We start from the raw sequence: 6000 nt of genomic DNA on the forward strand, positions 1-6000 counted from the left end.
GCACTCAATCTTGTCTCTTTTCGATCAGGCACATGAGACAAGATTTTCCCAACAACACAATCAAGTTGTGTTGCGATGAACAACGATTTGTCCATCTTTTTCCTCAAGGGAGGAATCTTCAGACTTCTGTCTATCAAAACGATTCGACCATACTTTCTTTTCAAATGGTCTTACTCTATCCCTGGAAACCAACTTCTTAGACGAAGATAAGATCCTACATACCTCGGCGGTCTTCTGAGCAAGTTTCAGCTTCCTTGCTAATCGATCTGCTCTTCGTTGAAGTTTGCTGGTGCCTTATTTGGTGCTTGTACTTGTAACACCTTGATAGTTCGTGTCCCTTCATCGAACAAAACGAGCACGTCAAACTTGGATAGTATTCAGGCATCTGAGATGTGCAAGCAGCTAGACATACAGTAGATCCTGAAACATTACTGACAGGGTTTCCAGTTAGAGAATCTTCCAGCTTGATTGGGTTTCCTTCTTCTCCGAACCCATTGAGGTTGATATATGTATTTCTACAAGTATCAAAATCGATGTCTTCACCAAGGAGCCCTACACTTGATTTCCTATCTTCATCGGAATCATAGGTTTCAGACATTTCATCAAGTGTTATAGCTAGACCTTTGTTCCCAATGTATTTTCTACGATTTGGGCATTCGTTAGCAAAATGGCCAAAACCCTTACACTTAAAGCACTGAGGCATGTCCTCGTCATCAGCCTCGTCAGCATCCCAGTTTTTAGGAGGTACACGACCATGAGGTTTGTTTGATGACCTAGGTTTGTCTCTTGAAAACCGTTTACTTCTCTTCAACAGAAGATCCCTAAACTGTCTTGTGATCAAGGAGGCCGACTTGTCAAGGTCTTCATCTGAAAAATCATTCTCAGACTGATCATCCTCAGAGACATGAACACTTTTACCTTTGGCAAGTAATTTAGTGCTCTTCTGTGCTTTAAAGGCAACATCCTTACCGACTTTTGATGCATGCTCATGGTCAAAGATCTTTATCTTCCCAACCAAGGTGTTTCTGGAAAGATTATTGAGGTTATTCCCCTCAATGATGACATGCTTCTTAGACTCGTATCTAGATGGGAGCGATCTAAGAATTTTCATCACAATGTCCTTTTCAGGAATAGTCTTACCCAATGCAAAAGATGCATTAAAAATTTCAGACACTTTGTGATTAAACTCATCAAATGTTTCTTCATCTGCCATACGAAGGTTCTCCCAATCGGAATTAAGGTTTTGAAGCCTAGCTTCCTTTTCACTGGAGTTTCCTTCAAATAAGATTTCTAAGATATCCCAAGAATCTTTAGACCTAGTGCAATTAGACACATGGTGTTGAAGACTTGGTACAATGGAATGTATGATAGCATTTAACCCTTCAGAATTCTGCTTTGCAGCAAGAATCTCGGCAGCATTATATTTACCAATATTCTTGGGAACAGTTCCGTCTCTAGATGCAATAACGGGCGCATCATAACCATTCACCACATATACCCATGATTGAAAATCACGTGATTGAAGAAAAGCTCGCATAGCAATTTTCCACCATAAGTAATTGGAGCCATCGAAGACTGGTGGTACGTTAATAGAGATAACACCTCTGTCCATAGAGTCAAATCGCTACAAACACGGACTTGTTAGGTCTTAAACGTGTTTTCCTGCTCTGATACCAATTGAAAAAGCGGGGGTCTAACAACAACACCCAATATTTCGATTAGCAATCTGTATGGACTAACTTCGAAATACTTTGCTAGAGAATCAACTAGACAGTCAGACTCAATATAGATAAAAGTATCTCAAGGAGTTAATATCTCTGTCTTGATTTGATTTTTACTCAAGCTAAAAACAATAGCGAGTCTTTATCAAATACAACGAATACTTGGACGGTACCAAAGACCAATGTCCAAGGATCAATCAATATCAATCAACAACCAAAGGTTGGATTTCCAATTGATGATCACGAACGCACAACCTGTATTATTTCAATTATATAAAATATAATGTGGAAAATAAATAACACGGACACCAGAAATTTTGTTAACGAGGAAACCGCAAATGCAGAAAACCCCGGGACCTAGTCCAGATTGGATACACACTGTATTAAGCCGCTACAGACACTAGCCTACTGCAAACTAACTTCGGACTGGACTATAGTTGAACCCCAATCAGTCTCCCACCGATCCAAGGTACAGTTGTACTCCTACGCCTCTGATCCCAGCAGGATACTGCGCACTTGATTCCTTTAGATGATCTCACCCACAACCAAGAGTTGTTGTAACCCAAAATCACAGACTTGAGAATAAACAGATCTGTCTCACAAAGAAAAGTCTATAAGAGGATAAATTTGTCTCCCACAGATAAACCCTAGGTTTTGTTCCATCTTTAGATATAAAATCAAGGTAACAGGAACCAATTGATAATCCGGTCTTATATTCCCGAAGAACAGCCTGGATTAATCAATCACCTCTCTACAATCCTTCCTGACTACACAAGTGGATTGTCGAGGAATCACAAACAGTGAGACGAAGATGCTTGTGACTTCTTTATCTTGCCTATCAGAGAACTCTCACGATTTCAAGCCAATCAATCGATTGTACTCGTACGATAGAAGATGCAAGATCAGATCACACAACTACGATAAAGTAGTATCGGTCTGTCTTCACAATCCCAATGAATTCTTTAAGTCGTTAACCTGATTTTAGAGAAGAAATCAAAGGTTAATGGAGATCGACTCTAGCAGGCCCACTAGTAGCACACAGACGTGTGGGGATTAGTTTTGCACAATGCTAGATGTCTCCTTTATATAGCCTTCAAATCAGGGTTTTGCCTTAGTTACAAAGCAATCCATATTCCCGTTAGATGAAAACCTGATTTAAGCTAATATTTCTCAACCGTTAGATCGAAAACTTAGCTTGTCACACACACTTGGGTAGACGTTTACTGGATTCGTGAAAACCATGCCCAAACGTGTACGTGTATGTTGGTTCAACATAGTAACCCAAAAGGTTAACCATATGAGCATTTGATATTAACCTTGTTCTTCTTCACCATAACTAGTTCAATTGACTCAAATTAACTAGTTACAGAGTTGATCAATTGCTATGAGATCTTATGTAACTACGCAAGACACAATTGAAACAAAGATGATTCGATTCAATTGAATCGGCTCATGAACATTATAGCCACGGTTTTCATAAAGCATTCCTTAGTAATTTAATGTTTCATGTTCAGAGCACATCTTTAGATCATAACCTCTTAAGTTCACAAACAAGTTCGCGGACTTAAGTTAATCGGTTGAGTTTTCCAAATTCAGCAGAAATTCTCGGGATGAGAACTTCCTCCAGTTCGCGGACTGAGTTCGCGAACTTAGCACACAAACGAGTTTTGGAAAATCCCAGCAGAAATTCTCGGTCGAGAAGTTCCGACAGTTCGCGGACTGAGTCTGCGAACTAGGTTCGCGGACTAGGCAAGCCAATTCCACAATCCTCCCGATTTCTCTTGATCAACAAAGTTCGAAAAATTCGGTTCAAGGAACACATGGTTATGTAATCTAAACTCTCATTTCAATCATTGAGACATTCTCAGAGGATGCTATGTAGCCGTTATTCACAGACCGATTCACGTCAGAGCAATTCTCAAAGTGATTGAAACTTTTCATGACTTTCGTCACTAGGTGAAGATAAACTTGATCAAAGCGAAACGCTTTACCAACACAAGATTTCGAGATAAAAGATAAACAATGAATGGTCAGCTCGAAATGTTAAATGTGTATGATCTAGTCTATATAGCATACGACTTTTGTCTCATAAGAAGTAGGAGATAGAAGAGATAGACTTTTGAGTGATAGATAAGTTCAAGTCTCCACATACCTTTTTGTTGATGAAGTTCCACGGTTCCTTGTATAGATCTTCGTCGTTGTATGATGAATCGCCATGAAGTCCTTGAGCTCAACTACACTTTTCTATCCTAGTCCGAGACTTAGTTATGTAGGATAGAAGTCAAGACTTATAGTTTTGATCACTAACATTGACAAACATGCTTGAGATAGCAACACATGCGAGGTTAACCGAGCTATGCTCTAACATAACCGATCATAATAAATATTACGAGTATATGGTAACCGGTCCTGGTAATTGACGTAACCGATCCGGGTAACTAATGTAACCGGTCCTGGTAACTTGTGTGTCCGATCTCAAGTAATCCATATTAAGGTATAACCGATCCTAGTGATTGGTAGAACCGATTGAACCCATGATTGTGATCTGATATTTGATCAATCACATAGTTGTCTTGGAATACAGATGAACCAATTCTAAACTTGTTTGGAAGTGTGGTATAATCGATTCCAAGATTGTAAATATGAAAGATGATTTATAAAGAAAATATGTCAACATACTTTGAACACGAACAATAAATCTTATCTTTTGTTGTTCAAAGTTATTCCTTAATTACTCAAGGAGATCCGTGTCCGAAATAAATTAAGAATCTTTTAATTAAGGTTGTTAGTTTTATATGCTTTAATTACCAGCAATTAAATGCATATCTCTAGAGAGTAAAATAGTAATGTGCATTTACTAATTGGAGGTTTCTATTGAGAGATTCCGAAAATATATTGGACAAAGCATTTCCAGGAATTATAAAAACCGATTTGGGCATTTATTGCATATCTTGAGAATATTTCGGTTTTAGAAATTCCTTGGTGTCCAAACATCCTTGGGATATAAATACCTAAGTTTGTATTTCTAGCAAACTATCCTGAGATCCAGGCAAACTTCATATTTTTGTTGTTTCGGGTGGATCTGTCTGTCCGGAGAGGAAAATACCCTAATTAGACGAAATCTCTTACGACCGATCGTTTAAAGACTTCTGTGGTGAAAATGCGGGGGGGTCTAACAACCTCACCCAATATTTCGATTAGAAATCTGTATGGACTAATTCTAATATAATTTTAAGAGAATCAACTAGACAGTCAGACTCAATCTTAATAAAAAGTATATCAAAAAGTTAATATCTCGATCTCTTGACTTAGTCTATACTCAAGCAAATAGAAATCTGCGAGTCTTTATTAAATACAAGAGATATAAACTTGGATGGTACCAAAGACCAATATCCAAGGATCAATCACTTTCCAATCAACAACCAAAGGTTGGATTTCACAATTGATCGATACAACGCACAACCTGTGATATTTCAATTATATAAAAAAATATAATGTGAAATAGAAATAACACAGACACCAGAAGTTTTGTTAACGGGGAAACCGCAAATACAGAAAAACCCCAGGACTTAGTCCAGATTGAACACCACACTGTATTAAGCCGCGACAGACACTAACATACTACAAATTAACTTCGGTCTGGACTGTAGTTGAACCCCAATCAATCTCACACTGATTCAAGGTACAGTTGCGCTCCTTACGTCTCTGATCCCAACAGGATGCTACGCACTTGATTCCCTTAGTTGATCTCACCCACAACCAAGAGTTGCTACGACCCAAAGACGAAGACTTGAAAAAACAAATCTGTATCACACAGAAAAGTATACAATAATAGATAAATCTGTCTCCCACGGATAAACCTACAAGTTTTGTTCCATCTTTTGATAAAATCAAGATGAACAAGAACCAATCGATAACTCGGACTTATATTCCCGAAGAACAACCTAGAATTATCAATCACCTCACAATAATCTTAATTGTATGGTAGCGAAACAAGATATTGTGGAATCACAAACGATGAGACGAAGATGTTTTATCTTGCCTTATCAGAGATATAATCTCAATTCAATTCTTTCAATTGAACTCATACGATAGAAAATGGCAAGATCAGATCGCTCAACTACAAGAGAAGTAGTTTCGTCCGGCTTCACAATCCCAATGAAGTCTTTAAGTCGCTAACCTATAGGGTCTCGAGAAGAAACCTAAGGTTAAAGGAGAATCGACTCTAGATAAACCAACTAGTATCACACAGGAGGTGTAAGGATTAGTTTTTCCAGTT

This window comes from Papaver somniferum, chromosome 1, assembly GCF_003573695.1.
Source record: "Papaver somniferum cultivar HN1 chromosome 1, ASM357369v1, whole genome shotgun sequence".
NCBI classification, from domain to species: domain Eukaryota; kingdom Viridiplantae; phylum Streptophyta; class Magnoliopsida; order Ranunculales; family Papaveraceae; genus Papaver; species Papaver somniferum.